Genomic DNA, 19,154 nt, shown 5'->3' on the forward strand with positions numbered 1-19,154 from the left:
GACGGTTGATCTACTGAATACCTTCCTTCCTTAAAAACAAGGAGATTAGGTAATTACAGCAAATGTGGTCATTAGCCTCATCTGCTCTTATTATCTTATTATATATTTGTTACTGTGAGAGCCAAAAGATGTGAGAATAAGCCAGACTCTCCCTACTTTGAAAAGACAGGAATTGTAAAAACACGTGGTCACTAATGGAATCTACAGTTTGATCCACCATGACTTTTGCTTACTGGTGAAATTGGTTTTCTTATATTTTGTCAACAGTAAATAGGCTGTGTGCTTGGATAATAGTTAGGCTAATATAGGAAAATTTAATCATGGCTTTTCTCAAGTTTAATTTGAAAGAGTGCAGTGGGGAAGTCCCCTGCAGGGTGGAAATCGTAGTAGTTGAACATGAGTGACCTTTTTGGTTGACTGACTGCCCTTCCTGTGAAGCTGGCCCAATATCTTTCCCCTGTCAGGATTACTTCCTGTCTCAGCCCGAATAGTTTAAGTAGCTGCAAGATTGATGTTGGATATCTCTGGGAAATTCCATTCTCTTGAATTTAACTAACAGAGTACCTCTTTCATTTCTTTCATTGTGTTCCATTTTTGACCTCGGAAGGAACTAAACATTATTTCTTATCCAACAGACTCATTGTTCATCATCTTTGGGCTTAAAAATCCTGTGTTCCCTCAGTCATTTCTTTTATGAAGGTTTCAGGTGCCTCATTATTCTCTATGTGGAGACTGTGTTAGTGTCTTTAAAAATCGACATTCCATGTTTTAAGCATCTAGTATACATTATAAGTAGTGTGATATTTTGCATCCATTTCATTCAGCCACCCTGCTTCTAGGAATTTGGCCACAAGGATGTGTAGTAAGTATTTTACTGTGTATCCCAGTGAAAAATGGAAACCAATAGGGGATTGGTTAAATTATGGAACATCTGTTCCGTGCAGTCATTAAAATGAAATGGTAGCAAGAATGTTGACTGACATAAAGTAAGTGAAAAAAGCAAGTGAGAAAACAGTATTTACAGTTTAATTTTTTTTGTCTTATCTTGGAAAATTTAGGAAATATATGTATACATATAATATATAAAGCATACATATATAAACTGTGTGTGTGTGTGTGTGTGTGTGTATATATATATATGTATGCTTTGACAAATGAAATGGTGGTGTAGGCACAGGTGGGAGGGGCAACTAATCCACACTGAGGGATGACAGAAGACTTGAAGGACAGGGATTAGCCAGGTGAAGATGGGATTGGCCAGTAGTGTGTTCCAAAGTGAAAGTGGAAAGCCCAGAGGTGAGAAGTGGCTTGGAAGAGTTTAGGAAGAGGGATGGATGCTCAGGAGATAAGGCTTATCTATATTTTTCTCCAGGAAACGTGTATTACTCTGTAATAAACAAAAAAAATGGTACCTAGAAAGCTTCCTCTTCCAAAGAAGAAAGTCAAGGAAGCAGCGGGAAAACAGATTGCTTTGTTGCTTTAAGGCTGTGGATTTTGGACTCTTAATGAGATTAAGGCCAGGGAGGCTTTCCCAGGTTGGCTGGATGGGCTGGGGCTGGGTGTCTCTGGTGAAACAGATGAATTCCAGATAGGTAATTTAATTTCCAGAGGTGCCGCACAAATGCCTTTGCCTCCTGCTACTGGTTAGAGCAAAACAAGCATGTGATTTATGTAAAAATACATGAATATTAGTTTTTATCAAAACCCTGCAGAAGAAAAACAGTAGAAAAAATGATACTTCCTGCCATAGCCTCTTTGTGGAATGAAATTAAGAAAATCAATATTCTTTACAAATGACTAGTCACAGTGGAACTGGTCTGTTGAACCTACCCTTTGTAGATAGCATTAATAGATCACCCTCTTCCACATTACTCCAACCATAACAGAAATAGTGATTTACATAGGAAAATGCGAGCTGAATTAAACAAGGATGGCCCTGAATTCTACTGTAGGGATTCTTAAGATGGCACAAGCTAGGCTGTGAATGCCTTGGCCTCCCCTCTTCTCCCCTGTTTCTGGGTCATGCTCCCCTCTGGATTTCTTGCTGGGTAGTTCTGGAGGGAAGGGGATGCCCTTGTACGTAAGCATCTGCAGGTGCAGAGATGGGATGGGCCTAAGTGTTCTGAGATCTTCCAGGAGATGGGATTTCAATCTCCAGAATTCCCATCCCCCCTTGGCTCTTTGGTGGCCCAGTTCTGGAAGTTGAGATTTAGACCAAGATTATTGTCTTAAAATAAATCTTGGATGTGACTCCTGCCAGGATGACTTGTAAATAATTTCGTGCCAGAAACCGAGCTGACTTTGGTTTGTGGGCTGGAGGTGGCTGATTCCAACTCTGGGAATTCATTCTAATTTTCGGTGCCCTGTTCACTCTGAGTTGTCTTCTCACGGCTGCCTGCCCAGTCCGTTTGTGGGAATGGGAACCCTCATAGAGTGAATATGAGGACTTCACATCCTTTGGGATGCGGGTATTTTAGTTCCAGGGCTAACATGGCACGTTTGCAGTGAGATAGTTGCTATAATAATTCTCTAATAAGCTGTTGGTCTCAGAGACCCTTCCGCGTGGCGTATCAATGGGGCTTGTGACAGCAGGAGTTGGAATCTTAGAGGATTCATATCACCCTTGCTCCTAATCCAGTAACCCCTAGCAGTGCCCATCACCAGCCTCACACCACCTTGTACCAGTCTTGGGCATGGTGAGTCTCTCTGGTACACTTTTACATTAGAAAAAGTCTGAAGAGGCTGGGCACGGTGGCTCATGCCTGTAATCCCAAAACTTTGGGAGGCCAAGGCGGGCTGATTACCTGAGGTTGGGAGTTCGAGACTAGCCTGACCAACATGGAGAAACCCCATCTCTACTAAAAATACAAAATTAGCCAGGCATGGTGGCGCATGCCTGTAATCCCAGCTACATGGGAAGGCTGAGGCAGGAGAATCGCTTGAACCTGGGAGGCGGAGTTTGCGGTGAGCTGAGGTTGCGCCATTGTACTCCAGCCTGGGCAACAAGAGCGAAACTCCTGTCTCAAGAAAGAAAGAAAAAGAAAAAGTCTGAAGACTTGTGAGCAAGCCTTTTCTCCCCCATAGGTAAATATTCGATCTGCCTTTCTGCACAACACAAAAGCAAATTCCTTAACACAAGCCACAGATGGCACTCTGATTCGGCTTGCAAAAAAGGTAACTGGTTTTTTTTTTCTTTTTTCTTTTAATATTTTCCTTAAAAATTTTTTTTCCTCTTAATACCCTAAGCCCCAAAAGGGAGTTTGTATTGTAAAATATTCTTTAATAAGTCACTTTTAACCACATGAAACTGGGGGAAATTTTCCACATTTGGACCAGGTCCCTGGATTGTATTGCCAGAGGTGTGGCCTTTGGCATTAACTTTTATTTAATTTGGATGGCTACTTTCTAGAGAAATCAATTTAACCTAAAAAATTGTCATAGCTCATTCTACATATGCACCCCTACTGTTCTAGATTTAAAAAACAAAAACAAAAGCCTTCTAAGTCAGTTTTGATTTTGAGACGGAGTCTTACCCTGTCACCCAGGCTGGAGTGCAGTGGTGCGATCTTGGCTCACTGCAGCCTTCACCTCCCAGGTTCAGGCAGTTCCCTTCCTCAGCCTCCTGATTAGCTGGGATTACAGGCGTTCGCCACCACGCCTGGCTAATTTTTGTATTTTTAGTAGAGACAGGGTTTCACTATCTTGGCCAGGCTGGGCTCGAACTCCTGACCTCGTGATCCACCCGCCTCGGCCTCCCAAAGTGCTGGGATTACAGGTGTGAGCCACCATGCCCAGCCTCAGTTTGGATTTTTAAAAAACCAATCTTATTGAAGTAAAATTTACACATGCAGCCATTTCAGGTGTACACTGTGATAACTTATGATAACTTCACACATCTGGGTATTACCATCCCATCAATATATGCACCTCCTGTCACCCGAGAAAGCTCCCTTGTGCTCCTGTCCTGTGCCCCCATGCCAGCGCCAACCTGCTTTCTTGCACTGTAGATTAGCGTTGCCTGTTGTAAATGCCATATAGATGGAAGCACTTTTGTGTCTACATCCCTTCACTTTGCTTTGAGCTTCATCCAGGCTGTGTGTATGGTTTGTTCCTTCCTGTTAATGGTTCAGTAGTCTCCTCTTTCTGTCTTTCTGTGTTCTTCCTGTGACTCACTCATTGTCTGTGTTTCTTTTTTTCCCTGTAAGCCTGGCCTGGTCCTTTCGTTATTCCCTGTAGTCTTTTTCTCAAGTGGGCATTAAAGCAACCTTATCTTTCACACACACTGAAAGAACCTAGTAACTGAGAGATGATCCAGCCAGATTCTGCCCTTACCTTTGCACCTCACCACCCCACTAGGGGACAAAACAAGCAAATATACTGACTGACCCAAGCCTTGTTGTTCCGACGAAACACTGGAGTTCTCTCGGTTCAGCATCTTTCCCGCAAACTGAGCTGCAGCCTCCAGTTTCAGAATAGTGCCTTCCATAAAATCTGTGGGAGTTTTCCGTTTATGTTGCTTGTTTTTAAACAATCTTCTTGGAAAAGAATTCAGTGCTGTTAATGGATTGCCGTCGGAGCTTTTTTGTACATCACAGAGTTAGGCAGTGGACACCTGTCCTCTGCTTCCTGATCTCCTTTTGATGGTTAGGGAGAATATGTTGACTTAGAATAGCAAGGAGCCATGGCACCCCAAGGAAACAGGAAAAATCTCAGTTTTCATGGATGAGAAAGTCCCATTCTATTGTCTGTGTGTGCCTGAGTGTGTACACTGTAACATCTCATTTTTAGTTGTATGAAGAAAGCGCTGTGGCTGAGAACCAGTGTTTGGAGGTTGGGGTAGGGTAGCCTGGGTTCATAGTCACTACATATCCCAGCTCCCCAAGCCCTAGGAGGTACTGCACAAGCAGTACAGACAGGGTCTTGCATTTGTGCCTCTTCACTGGTGACTTCCCATTTTGAAGAGTGCCAGCTTTTCTGGGAAGTCTGCTGCCAACACTGAGCCGAGCCAGGGAGCCAGGGTTGCCGTTCACATCTAAGCAGGCTGTTGGTGCCGCGGCAGCATGCTGTCCTTGAGAGCACTGTGGAATTTGCAGTGTGCCGTACAGATTCAGAAATGGTGTATGTTTCTTGTGGCATTAGTGTTTTGACTTGCAAATCTGGAAAAGAACAGGAAGTCTTGGTGGAAACACTCTCTGGCTGATGTATAGAAACCTGTGGAGTTAACTGCATTTTAAGCACCAATTATTAGAAAATAGATTTCTTCTTACTTGGGGAGATTTCTTTCAGATCTTAAATACATTTGTCATCTAAACCTCTTCTCCTAGGGGCAGATGATCCCTGCCTTGGGCCTAGGAGAGTAGACATTGGTAATTACCTTTGGCCTGTCTCTCCCCACATATCCTTATACCTTTCTGCTGGCCCATGGCTGTCCAGAAGCACTCATGGAGGTGCTGCTTTTGTTTTTATCTCTTCGTTTGGGGAGAGGATACTGCATCTGGACCCAAGGCCCAAGGTGTCCTGATGTTGAGTCCTTCCAATTCTGGGTAGCCATGAACAGTGCTGCTGTTCATAGATAAGGTCAAAGGGATGGGCTTAAGGTTAAGCTCAGTTAGTGGATGGCAGAGGCTGTATTCAAATTAATCTTGATCCACTCTGCAGGTTGCTGTGGCTCCTGTTTCCCCCACTCCTGTGCTCTCCTGCTGTGATTCTGTCAAATTACCCATTTATTTATAACATTTGCCACTACTTCAAATACTTTGTTATTTATGTGGTTTTGGCTTTCTCTGCTAGAATATAAAGTAATACAATAATTTAAAAAAATGAAGAGCAAGACTCTTTTTGTTCTTGAGGTGAATCTTCTTGCTTATAAATTTACCCCAAGCACCTGGAACAGTGCCTGGCATGTGGTACTTAAGTATTTGTTAAAATAATGAATAATAAGTAAACGGCATTTTGAAATTTGCTGTCATTCAAATTATGATTTGTGGTGTTACAGTTCTTATAGGCAGGGCTTAGTTTTAATAAATGACATTGGGAGCTAGTTATAAATCATACATTAGACATAGTTTAATCAGTTTGGTGCTTGTGTGTAGAAGCGGACAGAACCCTGGAGATACAGTTGAGGCCTCTTCAGTGAGAGGAGAGAGGAAACTTGCATTGGAACAGTGTCACAGACAATCCATGGTACATAGATGCCAGAGGTAGACACTGTAGGTTAGGGAAGGTTTGGGGACTGTGAAATGAATGGGCAGCAATAATTAGTGAATTATTATAAATTGCCTTTATTACTGTTGGTTTCCTGACTACTTCAGTAAAACCAAAAAATACGCACATACTTAGCCTGGTGTGTTTAGTCGGGGTTGCCGTTATAGAAAAGCCTTTCAGAAGAAACAGAAGAGTGATCCTTTCAGCAGCACATATACTAAAATTGGAATGATACAGAGAAGATTAGCATGGCCTGTATGCAAGTATGACACAGAAATTTGTGAAGCATTCCATATTTTTATGTATTGGAAAATCAGGTTTGGATTATGCAGTTTCTAAAATCAAAGAATATTTCATCCTCACCAATATGTTTTGAATAGTATTTTGCCTTAGAAATAATTTTTACATACTAAATAATATGTATATTAATGAAGAACAAAAGGAAACGGAAGAGCAACGTGCTTGTCCAAAAATTCTCCATGTGTATAAGTGAATTGATTCTGCCAGAAAGAAGAGTTTAGACATGTTTTTATTGCAAACAACTTCCTTCAGATGCCAGGTAGTAGACAATCTACAGGACTAGGGAGGATGAGAGATGTCCCTTTAGAATGCTGTTTGAACCCATGATGGATTAATTAGCAAGGTTGATGCCCATCTATACCAGCTGGCTTTCCAAGATTTATGTGACCCGTTGCTTTGTCTTGGAGAACTGCAGTCTCTCTCATATAGCTTTGATCTTTACTGTGGGAATCATAGTGCAGTCAGTACACCATAGGGTCAAGTGCTCAATCTGCCATTTTAACACAGAAAACTTACATATTTAGAAGTAGTCACGTATCTAGAGTGTGACTGGAATACCTGAATAATTGAGATGAGATATGGTCAAAAAAGTGAGATATCTTCATCTGCTTCAGGTCGCTTTTAGGCTGCAAATCCCTAGAAGTTGTGGTTGTCCCGAAGTTACCAAAATAAATGAGTGGTGTTTCGCCCAATTCTGTTTTTTCAAGTTCTGTTTCAAGTTCTGTTAAAATTGTTAGCAGAACTGGGAAAGTGCGTTAATGAAGCAAGCAAGTCCTGTAGTGTGTGCTAACTGGGCCCAGTGTGCCATCCATACGTTTAGTATGTTCATTAGTGATTTCAGACATGAGTTTCTCAGGGCTCCCAAATTTTTGGAAGAAGTAAGTGATGACTTCCAAATTCTTTGTCTTCAGATTGATTTAAAGTGACTGAGGGCATAAGCTGGAACCAAGATTAGAAAGAACACAGTTTACACGAGTCCTGCTTCCTTTTTTTTTTCATCCCATGAATGTTATCTTCAGTATTTTCTCAACTAATACGAAAAGTACCACTGAAGTGGGGTCTGCTGGCTTGAAAACGTGTGAAATACAGATTCTATGGTTTTTTTTTTGACATGGAGTCTCACTCTTGCCAAGGCTAGAGTGCAGTGGCACGATCTCTGCTCACTGCAACCTCCGTCTGCCTTCTGGGTTCAAGCGATTCTCCTGCCTCAGCCTCCCTAGTAGCTGGGACTACAGGCACACGTATTTGTAGTAGAGACAGGGTTTTATGAACTCCTGAACTCAAGTGGTCTGCCCACCTCGGCCACCCAAAGTGTTGGGATTATAGACATGAGCCACCATACCCGGCCAGATTCTATGCTTCTTTCTCAGATTTAGTTGCTACCCTACAGAGGTGGCCAGTTAGGAGTGTTTCATAATGAAGATTATGTCTTTAATCATTGTGAGGTTTGTTGCTGAGGACAGTAGTCCTTATGCTTGTGCTGGTTAGAAGTAAAGAAATTTTGGACTGTTCTTGCTATTTTTTTTTTGAGATGGAGTCTCTCTCTGTCGCCCGGGCAGGAGTGCATTGGTATGATCTCAGCTCACTGCAACCTCTTCCTCCCAGATTGCTGGGATTACAGGCGCCCACCACCATGCCCAGCTAATTTTTATATTTTTAGTAGAGACGGGGTTTCACCATGTTGGCCAGGCTGGTCTTGAACCCCTGACCTCAGATGATCCTCCTGCCTTGGCCTCCTGAAGTGCTGGGATTACAGGCAAGAGCCAGTGCACCTGGCCCACAGCTATTGTTTTTAACACAGCTTTGAAAGCAGTATGATTTGGTTAATAGGATGGCTACAGCCAGACACCCTGGGTTTGAATCTCAGCTCTCTCTGTGGAATGACCTTGGGCAAGTCATTTAGCCAGCCTGTGCTTCAAGTTGCTTGTGTAAAATGGGGATAATAGTACCTTTGTTGTAGAGTTGCTGTGGGGTTTCAATGAGTGTACTTTTGGTCTAGAATGAATCTCTTGTAGACAGTCTTGAGTATAATGGGTTGTGATTTTGTGCTTCTTGTCCCATCAGTTATTTATAATTAGAAATGGTACTTTGTTGCATGTACTTAATTTGATTTTATCTATTTAGCAGTAGAATTTTTTTTCATCAGAAATAATTTCTTCCTGTCCCTCTGTGAAATCCCCTTGAGAAAGGGGAGATTTCAACTCTGAGGACCAGTTGAAAAATAATCGATCTGAAACACAACAGACAATATTAACATGTCAGTTTTTTCTGTTTTGCAGGAAAATGCAAGTCTCATTTAGGATAATAGTTTGATTTCCCGAGGTGGTTATGGTTATGGTTTTGTGTAACTGAGAGTCATTTAAAGGTGATGCATAGGTTTGCAGGTAGAAATACAGTTTTGTTTGAAATCTGGGGTGTTCAACCGACATTGTGGTAAGAGTAATTTCCCCCAAAACTCCCTAGGAAATTTTTACCTTTTACTTAGTAGACCTGGAGTCTTGCCTCTTGAACTGAAAGTGAGGTTGAACTTCATCCGTAAAGGTGAGTTTTCCCCAAAGGTACCTGAATGCTTGCCGTGTAACTGATGGTTCCATAGTCCACTGCCAGAAGGTACCCTCTTGCGTCTCGGAGGTGCTGGTTCTGAAGTATCTTTTTTGGGTTTTAGTTGGAGTTTCTCTTGTTGAGAATTTTGAATCTCAGAAAATGCCATGGCTGCGTGGGTGTTTGTTTTAGCTCCACACCCTTCATCTTCAGGGTGGATGCACCCTTGGGTGGCGTTGCACACAGCTGGCATGTGGAGAGCCGATCCCTCCAGGGTTTGTTTCTTTAATACCAGACCTGCTCCCACAAAACTGGTGTATTTAGGCATCCCCTCTTCTGCTGTGTTTGTTGCTGGCCAGCAGTGCCTGCAAGTTCCAGCAGATGAGGTGAGGATGGACAGTGAGGTAGAGGCTAGTCTGTTTGCCTGGGTTCACTGAAGTTGCTAGGTTTTGAGTTTGCTCCAGATTAGTGAATATATCAGCTGTGAGAATAAGAGTGATTAAAGCATGGTGGCACATGCCTGTAGTCCCAGCTACTGGGGAGGCTGAGGCAGGAGAATCACTTGAAACCTGGAGGCGGAGGTTACAGTGAGTCGAGATCCTGCCACCGCACTGCAGCCTGGGTTACAAGAGCAAAACTCCGTTTCCAAAAAAAAAAAGATTAAACAAATAGGACTTCTCCATTTGTATTTAAACTTCAAAGAGAAAGCTGAACTCCAAGGCCCAGCTGGAGGACACGTGGATCCAGCCAGCATGTTAGATGTAGGCAACTGGAGAAGGACAGGGAGACAGCAGTGAGGTGCAGGGGGATGAGGCGCATAGTTGTCTACATGAAACAGGCAGGTCTTTGTTTTCGTGTATCTGGAATAGTTTCCATGTCCAGCAAGAACTTCCAGGTTTTTGTTGTTTTTTGTTTATGCTTTGGTGGTGGTGGTGGTTGCTACCACCTGGAGAAAAGCTGCCTTTGCAGCCCCACAACTGTGCAGTTGCTGGGAGTGAGCAGGCTGGGAACCACATGCTCTTGTTCTGACATTCACTGGAGGCACCCCCCTCCCCTTTCCTTACAGGGCATCTCAGAGGATTGTCATTTGAGGCAGGCCGGATTCACTGGTGTGACTGTTTCAGGACTGGCTTGTCTCATTAAAAAACATTTTTTGGATCAGAAACAATGAGGGGTGGGAAAGGCAACAAAAGCCTCTTGAGATTCCCGGATTGCTCAGGATGTTATAAACAGTAAGTGCTGCTTTTGATCTTGGAGGGTGGTGTGGGGTAGGCGAGAAAGGGGGTGGTGGTTATTGGGAAGAGGGCTGGAGCCAGACGATCATAATGGCTTGTCCGAAGGCTGCTGTGAATCCCAGTGGCAAAGAGCTCTGCACTTCCCGCTAATTTCTGTTTTCTTTACTGTGGCTGGCTTTATTAAAAGGACATAAGGAAGCAGCCTAGACATTCAGTCCAATCAGTTTTCTAGGGTAGCAGATGAAAAATAAAATTGGGCCTTTTGTAGTTACAGAGAAAGTAAGTAGGGTGGCTAGCTTTTATGGCTTATTCACTTTCTTGCAGGGAGAGAGGATGCTGTCTGTCTGTCTCTCATATGTATATAACATGCTTGGAATGCTATAAGTTATCAAAGAGATTCATTAGACGAGCACAGATCTTTCATTCTGTCTTGAAACATGGCAAGGTTTGAAGTTGGTGGACCAATGAGAAGCTGTGCTGCCTTGAACAATAATTTTAAAAGAGTTGCTCTGACAATCAGCATATCTTTTGTAACTTTTTCCTCTCTGTGGTTCTGCAGTAGCCATTTTGTGTCTGAGTGACATGGAATTTCTGTGTTTCTTTTTTCTTTTTTTTGGAGACAGAGTTTCCCTCAAGCTAGTTGCCCAGGATGGAGTCCAGTGGTGTGATCTCAGCTCATTGCAACCTCTGCCTCCCATGTTCAAGCGATTCTTGTGCCTCAGTCTCCTGAGTAGCTGGGAGCACAAGTGTGCGCCACTGTGCCCTGCGAATTTTTTTGTGTATGTGTTTTTAGTAGAGACGGGGTTTCACCATGTTGGCCAGGCTGGTCTTGAACTCCTGTCCTCAAGTGATCCACCTGCTTCAGCCTTTACATGGCGTGAGCCACTGCATCCGGTCTGTCCATAGTTTCTGGAACACAATTAGGAAATGAGATCTGTGTTTGAGGGAGAAGCAGGAAAAGTTTAACCTGAGGATGGCCCTTTAACTTTATATGATGAAAAACTACCTAATCAATAGTTGCAGATTATGTAAATTAAAATAGTGGTGGGTACTTCTTAAACAAATTATGCAAATTTGATGCAGTCATCAAGGCTTCTTGCTTCACTGCATCATTTACCTTTTGATTTCAGAGTTCAGCCCCTTGACTCTTTCCTTATTCGAACTGGAGCTAAGCACTGAGATATTTCAGCCATACGCTTGTTAGGGAGTGTATCTATGTAAATACAAGTAATTTTAAGTAGACAAGGCTATATTAGTAGAACCTGGTTACTTTCATCTTGCTGGTTCTTCCATTGTTTTATTAGTATGTTTCAAATATTTACCATGGTGAGCCGATTAGCTTCTGATCTGTGTGGATCAGTATCCAACAAAAACTGACTAGAAGAGACTGTGGTTGTGGATGCTTGTGAAGAGAATGTATTACAGTGTTAATGTCCTCTACAATTCCAGTGACTTAGTATTCAGTTAAGACACAGGTAAGGCATTGGTTATAAGCTGGTAATTCAAGTTAGGTTAACTCTGTTTCTTTTCCATCATAACCAGTTGAAAAGAGGAAGACTTTACATTTAATTAGGTAGTTCGTAGAATGTAAGTGTGAGAATAGAAAAATATATTTAAGAAACTCAGTGATTGTTCTTTACACAAATTAAGAGTGGATTGGTAGCTTTGGGGGGTTTAAGTGGGTTGAAGTAGAAGGTGAAATGATGACTGTTCATTATCAAAACCATACATAAATGTGATTTGTAGTTTATTTTGAAACCTACTGTACTTTAAATTCATCTGGTATTCATTACAATGCAGTTCTTAAAGAAGATGAAACTGTATAGCTAATGACCCAAATGTTTCCTTCTTATCTAATCAGGAATCCTTCTTTAGTAGCTAGATTAGATGTTATTCAGAAAGGATAATATAGGAAATAATTACTGTATTTCATTTGTGGAGTTAAGCATATGGCCTCTAATTCATTTTCATATGCAATATATGTAAATTAGAGCCCAATCTATACTATTTTCAGCCATGGCCATGCAAGAACATGATTCATTCTGTGTGTGTGTGTGTGTGTGTGTGTGTGTGTGTTAGTTAAACTTGCATGTGAAATATGACTTGCAGTTTGTAGTAATTTTGTGATGCTGGTACATTTTCTCATCTTGTTTGAGAGTTTTATGAAATGTTAGAATTCAAATTTGGGGATGGGAGGCAGTGTATCATATGAATGATTTCATTATTACAAGTAGTATTTTGCAGTAGTTAGTATGTTGTGAGCAGATTGAAAATGCCAGGAACTTAAAAGAATTTTAGGAAGAAAATAACTAGATCTGTGCAATAATTCAACAGTCTGATTACTCAGTGTTATCAATTATAAAACACCTGGCCCTGTGCCATGATATATATACTATATATCAGTATAATCAGTATAATCATACACCTTCTTGTGGGGATAAAGGGAATGAAGGGAATGTCATTTTTTTACATCACAAAGAAAAATCATGAAATTATTAATAATTGTTTGTGAGTTGTCCACTCTGTAACTAAGGCTAACTATGAACTAATGAACTAACATGTAGTATTAATTACGGCACATATTTCATTAATGGGAACCTGCAATTCAAATTATGTTTGAGCAGAAATATTTAACAATTTTGTAAACCTTTTTGATTGGGCCTTGAAACATGGTTTGTAGCTTTTTATTACTTCTGCTCTGTTTCTTAAATGTGGGTGGCAGTGAAATGAAGATCTCTATTCAGAACCAAAGACTGACTGTCAGGGGGTTTATCTACTTCGTAACTTGTCATTAGAAAACATGATTTCCTTCAGCTTCTCCTCGTATTTACAAGCCAATTGCTTGACTCTTCTTTGGGTCAGTGGCTAAGTAAGTTAACAAGAACAAACAACAGAAATGCATTCTTTGAATATATGAGACTTCAATAATAGATTGTGAGTTAGAATAGCAATCTAATTTTATAATTGGAAGAATTCTTTTTTTTTTTTTTGAGATGGAGTCTCACTTTGTCGCCTAGTTTGCAGTGCAGCGGTGTGATCTCGGCTCACTGCAGACTTCGCCTTCCGGGTTCAAGCAATTCTCCTACCTTAGCCTCCCAAGTAGCTGGGATTACACTGCCCAGCACTACGCCCAGCTAATTTTTTGTATTTTTACTAGAGACGGGGTTTCACCATGGTGGCCAGGCTGGCCTCAAACTCCTGACTTCGTTGTTCGCCTGCCTCCCAAAGTGCTGTAATTACAGGCATGAGCTACCGCGCCCGGCCTGGAAGAAGTATTAGATTTAGTGTCTAGTGGTTAATGGGAGAATGGGAAATCTGCATAGCTCCCGTTTGGTAGCATGAAAAACACATAACTGTAATTTCAAATATCCAGACAGGCATGTAGAATCTTAGGGTCATTTGTTGAAGCTTAGTTTTCAAGGAGCAGTAAGAGTGAGGAAAAGGTGCACAGGCTTCTGTGCTTCTGATTCTGTGACTTGGTTAGAGGGCACTTGCCAGGCATGGTGACACACTCCTGTAGTCCTAGCTACGCAAGCCATATTCACTGTTCATCACTCTCTGGACCAATTATTGATTTGCAAGTTCCTGTGAAATGTTTTATCACCCAGTGTGTTTTGTCTGTGTACAGGAAGCACTGGATACACTGGCTAGGTGTGTGCTTTAAGTAACATTCTTCCCTGATTCCTTTCCTTCAAAGTGGGAGATACTGGTAGCATCTACCTACCCTGCAAGGATTTAATGAGTTTTAATGACATGAGAAATGCTTAGATTTGAGGGATTTGTCTAAACCCAAATACCTGGGGCATATTTTTAGCCAGGAGTCAGGGAATATTTGCACTAAGCCACTGGCTGACCCAAAACTTCTCTCTTTGAGTCATTTAGCCAAACAGCAAATTAGGGAGCCAACAGCTCATTTTGGGGGTGATGTTTTGTATGAGAAGTTGGTGAACCCTGGGGGTAGCAGTAGGGGAGATTTCAGCATAGAGAAGAGGGCATAGTTGATTTCCTAAACCACTTCCAAATTATGTCTTCAAACAAAATAAAACTTTCCCCTTGAATTCCAAATTCCAGAATATTAGGCATAACCATAATATAAACATAACAGCATACTCTTAAACCAGAGAGAAAAATTCCAAGCTGTTCTGAATTATCTGGTTCATTTGAGATTGGACTGTATGCAATTTGGTCGTAGCAGCAGGCTCATTCTAGCAAATGCTAAGGTAGCAAACACCAGGACTGTAGGTTACTTTTCCTCACAACATTCTGGTTGTAGGTTTCCTGACACATTCACTCTGGCTGTTTTTCTTTTCCACTCTGTGGTAGGAAACCTCTTAGCTCTGTGTGGGTGGTGGGCTTTTGCTTGCCAGGCAGGCAGGCACAGCCTGGTTTCCCAAAGGCATTTCTCCCGCATTGCCTTCTCTATCCATTAAGCATATCTGAACTGTGTAGGATTAGCTGTGTCTTGTTCTTTCCTTTTCTTTCTTACAATCACAGGAATGAGCCGGGTGTGTGTGTGTGACTCACTCTAGCCCAGCCTGGGTGTGCTACAGCACCGGGAAATCCTGCCCTCTTGGCCTACCCTCTTCATAGATATGTGGCTTGGCCTTCTCTCTTTGGTGCTTTTCCCTTGACAGCAAACTTGTCATCTTTTGTCTTGAACTTTATTGCTCAGAGACCACCCTACTGCTGTCCTTTTACTTCAGATCTTCAAATTCAGTCACATACTGAGGTACTAGGGGTTTGGACTTAAGCATAAGACTTTTTAGGGGACACAAGGCAACCTGTAACATTTCTTAACATTGCCTTTCAAAGAAAATTCCTTTTGTTGGGTGTAGTGGCTCACACCTGTAATCCCTGCACTTTGGGAGGCCGAGGCAGGCAGATCGCAACATGGTGAGATCCTCTCTCTACTCAAAATACAAAAATTAGCCGGGTGTGCGCCTGTAATCCCAGCTACTCTGGAGGCCACGTGAGAATCACTTGAGCCCTGGAGGCAGAAGATGCAGTGAGCTGATCGCGCCACTGTACTCCAGCCTGGGTGACAGAGCAAGATTCTGTCAAAAAATAAAAAAGGCTGGGCACGGTGGCTCACGCCTGTAATCCCAGAACTTTGGGAGGCTGAGGCAGGCGGATCACGAGGTCAGCAGATCGAGTCCATCCTGGCTAACATGGTGAAACCCCGTCTCTACTAAAAATACAAAAAATTAGCCAGGCGTGGCGGCAGGCGCCTGTAGTCCCAGCTACTCAGGCTGAGGCAGGAGAATGGCATGAACCGGGGAGGCAGAGCTTGCAGTGAGCCAAGATCGGGCCACTGCACTCCAGCCTGGGGGACAGAGCTAGACTCTGTCTCAAAAGAAAAAAAAAAAGAAAACTGGAAAAAAAAAAGAAAATCCTTTTTGATTTGTATGAAGCCCAAGGTATTATCATTCATCCTTTTTGTGTCCTAGAAATCTTCGTATAACCTAAGATTGGAAGGATTATCTCTTGTGTTTCCTCTTGGAGTTTTATATTTTTTTTCCCCCACATTTTGCTTGTGATCACTTTAAAAAGAAAAGCTTCAGGAATTTGCATGTCATCTTTGTACGGGGGCCGTGTTACCTTCTCTGTAATGTTCCAGTTTTAATATATGAGCTGCCAAAGTGAGCACTATGACCCCCCTCCTTTTTCTTCTTCTTTTTCTTTTTTTTAAGACAGTCTTTGACCAGGCTGGAGGCTCACTGCAATCTCCGCCTCTGCCTTCTGGGTTCAAGCAGTTCTCCTGTCTCGGCCTCCCAAGTAGCTGGTACTACAGGCGTGCACCACCGCGCCTGGCTAATTTTTGTGGTTTTTTTTTTTTTGGTAGTTTTGTAGCCTTGCTTTATTTTCCAGGCACTTTGCAAACTCCTGAGTTCAAGTGTGATCCTCTTGCCTCGGCCTCTCACAGTGCTGGGATTGCAAGTGTGAGCCACCACTCCCACCAACTGCTTTTTGAGTTAATATTTGTTTGGAGCAAAGTATGGGTCAGAGGTGGTTTTGTTATTTAAAAAAAAAAAAGGAATGTCTTTTGTTGTTGTTGTTTTAAACTCTGAAAGCATTCCCTGCCCTTTGTCAAAGAATTTCAACAGCCCTGAAAGGAATAAAGTAATAAGTTGCACTCGAGCCTGCCTAAATCCCTTGCTGGAGGAGATGCTTTTAGAGTTTTTCTGTGTATTCATATGTGTTTATAATTTCATTTTTTTTCTTTAATGAGGACCATACCACAATTTCAAAACTTGATTTTTTTAACTTAATTTAGTCACCACCTTTACTTCCTCTTCAAACATGGTTTTTCTTCCCATTTTCTTTCTTTATAAAGACTTTTATAATCTGTACCTTGTACCTGAGGGAATTGTGTTATTGTTAATTTTGACTTTTATTTGCAATAAGAACTTTCGAATTGAGACCCAGTATTTGTGGCTGCCTGTGTGTGTGCACACACACAACTGAAACAATTTCAGCTTAGTCTCACTCTCCGTGTTATATTGTAATCTATCCTTCTTTTTTTTCCCCCTATTTAATTTAAAAGAAAGTTGCTTGTCAAGAGACCCAGCATATTGATTTCCTATTAGGGATCAGCGGTCTAGAAGTACATCTTGAACATTCACAGCTTGTCCTGAATTTAGCTGTGGGAATGTCTAAGGGCACTTTGACCAGTCCATACTACAGAGACCCTTTCTTCATGATGGTGTGGTGTGCAGGAGGGTGTTCAGGGGTGACACGATGTTCTTTTTGTCAATTTGGGACTTTGATTTCACCAGAATAAAGAGGATCATAGAAATCTTGCTAAGTCAAGGAAATTCTTATTTACCACCATAGACTTTGCTCCATCACAGCGGTTCTCAAACTGTCATCTAGGGATCCCTAGATCATAGTCCCTTCCTGGGAGTTTCCAAGGCAAAAAGTAGTACCATGGTAAAAACCGAGACATTATTGTCTTCATTTTCTCACAAATGTGCAGTGGGGCTTTCCAGATAATACATATGTGATATTGCATCAGATTGAATTGAGTTATGAGAACTGTGTTGACTCCCGTTAAGCCAGATATTAAAGACATTTGCAGAAGTGGAAAGCAGTGCCACTTTTCTCACAGTTTTTTCAATTTGTAAAATACAATTTTCGTAAAAATTTTATTTCTGTGAACATGTAATGATTGTATAATTTTCTAAATTAATATGAAATTTGTTTTAATTTCTAGTATGGTAACTATCAATGTGTATATGAAACCCAGGTAAACAGTAGCTTTTTTGAGTCCTGAAAATATGCAGTACACTTCTATGCAGCCTCTCCTAATTGCAGAAGTATCAACCCATGGTGAATTTTGTTTCATTTACGCCTTTACTCTAAGTGAAGCAAATCTCAGACATTTTTTTGCGGGGTGGAAGGTGGAGACAGGGTGGAGTTCAGTGGTGGCGCCATCATAGCTCACTGTGACCTCAAACACCTGGGCTTATGCAATCCTCTCGCCTCAGCCTTCTCACTAGCTGGGACCGCATGTGTGCACCACCATACCCAGCTAATTTTTATTTTTTGTAGATGGGGTCTCACTATGTTGCTCAGGCTGTCCTTGAAGTCCTGGCCCCATGCCTTAGCCTTCCAAAGTGCTGAGATTACAGGAGTGAGCCACCACGCGTGGCCTGTCAGTATTAATGTTTTTATTTTCTTTGGAGACAGATTCTGGCTCTGTAACCCAGGCTGGAGTGCAGTGGCTTGATCTTGGCTCACTGCGACCTCCACCTCCCAGACTCAGACAGTTCTCATGCCTCAGCCTCCCAGGTAGCTGGGACTACAGGTATGTGCCACTGCACACGGATAATTTTGTATTTTTAGTAGAGACATGGTTTCACCATGTTGGCCTTACTGGTCTCAAACTACTGGCCTAAAGTGATCAGTCCACCTCGGCCTCCGAAAGTTCTGGGATTATAGGCGTCAGCCACCACGTCCAGCACAGTATTAATTTTTAAAAGCTGTGAATTCTATTTAGAGAAAACATACCCACGATAATGATAACATAATGAGTCAAGTGTTCAGATTTCCCCTACTGTCAGTCTCATGTTTTCAAATAAGGTCTATACATTGATACTGGTTGGGTTGATAAAACATGTTTGTTTTTAATCTTTCTGTCCCTTTAATTTGTTGTTCTTGAGGAAATGAGGTCACTTGTTCCAAGTGCCACAGCTTTTGAGAGTGAAGGTGGGTCATTTAATCTGGCAGCAACATTTGGGCCCGACCTGAAACACGGCTGATGGGTTTTGCTTTGGGATCTTTTTTCTCCCCTTTTATCTCTTACTCTGTTAGCCTCCTTCCTCCTTTTCTTTTTTGGGGTTGGTGCTGTTTCTTTTTTAAAAATTTGTTTTTTAAATAGACAAATAAAAATGGTAACTTCTAGGTTCCTTTTTTGTTTTCTTTTTTAAGAGACGGGCTTGCCCTGTCACCCAGGTTGGAGTGCAGTAGTGCTATCATAGCTGGCTGCATAGGCGCCTTTTGACTCGCCTCCACCCCACCCCTGCACATTTTCATATTATAGTCCCTTATCAGTCTCAGGGCATAAGTCTGCAATATGTGTAACATTCAGCTTACTTGGTGAGGCCACGAGGGGGAGATCTGATGATGGCATCTAGGGCAGGTATAAATGATACTGCATTCAGCTGCCATCCCTTCCATTCTGGAAGTGTGTGTGTGTGTGTGTGTGTGTGTGTGTGTGTGTGTGTGTGTGCATGTGCGTGCATCCCCGCATGCTGCCAGTGGGTGGTGGGGAGGAGTAGAGAGGACTGAGAATGAGGGAGGGAGGTCATAAAGGACACAGGAAGCCTTGGAAAGAAGGGCACGTAGCAATCTCTGGGGTAAAACAGCAGAACT

General features: G+C 42.1%; 1 protein-coding gene and 2 non-coding genes across 7 annotated transcripts in view; 2 read left to right on the forward strand and 1 right to left on the reverse strand.

The window, feature by feature from the left end:
• The window catches only part of JARID2 (jumonji and AT-rich interaction domain containing 2), a 274,358-nt gene that overhangs the window by 63,724 nt on the left and 191,480 nt on the right, over positions 1 to 19,154 (forward strand). The gene's annotated exons all lie outside the window — the stretch shown is intronic.
• Positions 6,398 to 6,504, forward strand: LOC115935068 (U6 spliceosomal RNA). Its single transcript, XR_004070784.1, has one exon. It is a non-coding gene; the product is annotated as a U6 spliceosomal RNA (small nuclear RNA).
• Positions 15,822 to 15,927, reverse strand: LOC115935121 (U6 spliceosomal RNA). The gene has a single exon (XR_004070827.1). It is a non-coding gene; the product is annotated as a U6 spliceosomal RNA (small nuclear RNA).

This window comes from Gorilla gorilla, chromosome 5 (assembly GCF_029281585.2).
Source record: "Gorilla gorilla gorilla isolate KB3781 chromosome 5, NHGRI_mGorGor1-v2.1_pri, whole genome shotgun sequence".
NCBI lineage: Eukaryota > Metazoa > Chordata > Mammalia > Primates > Hominidae > Gorilla > Gorilla gorilla.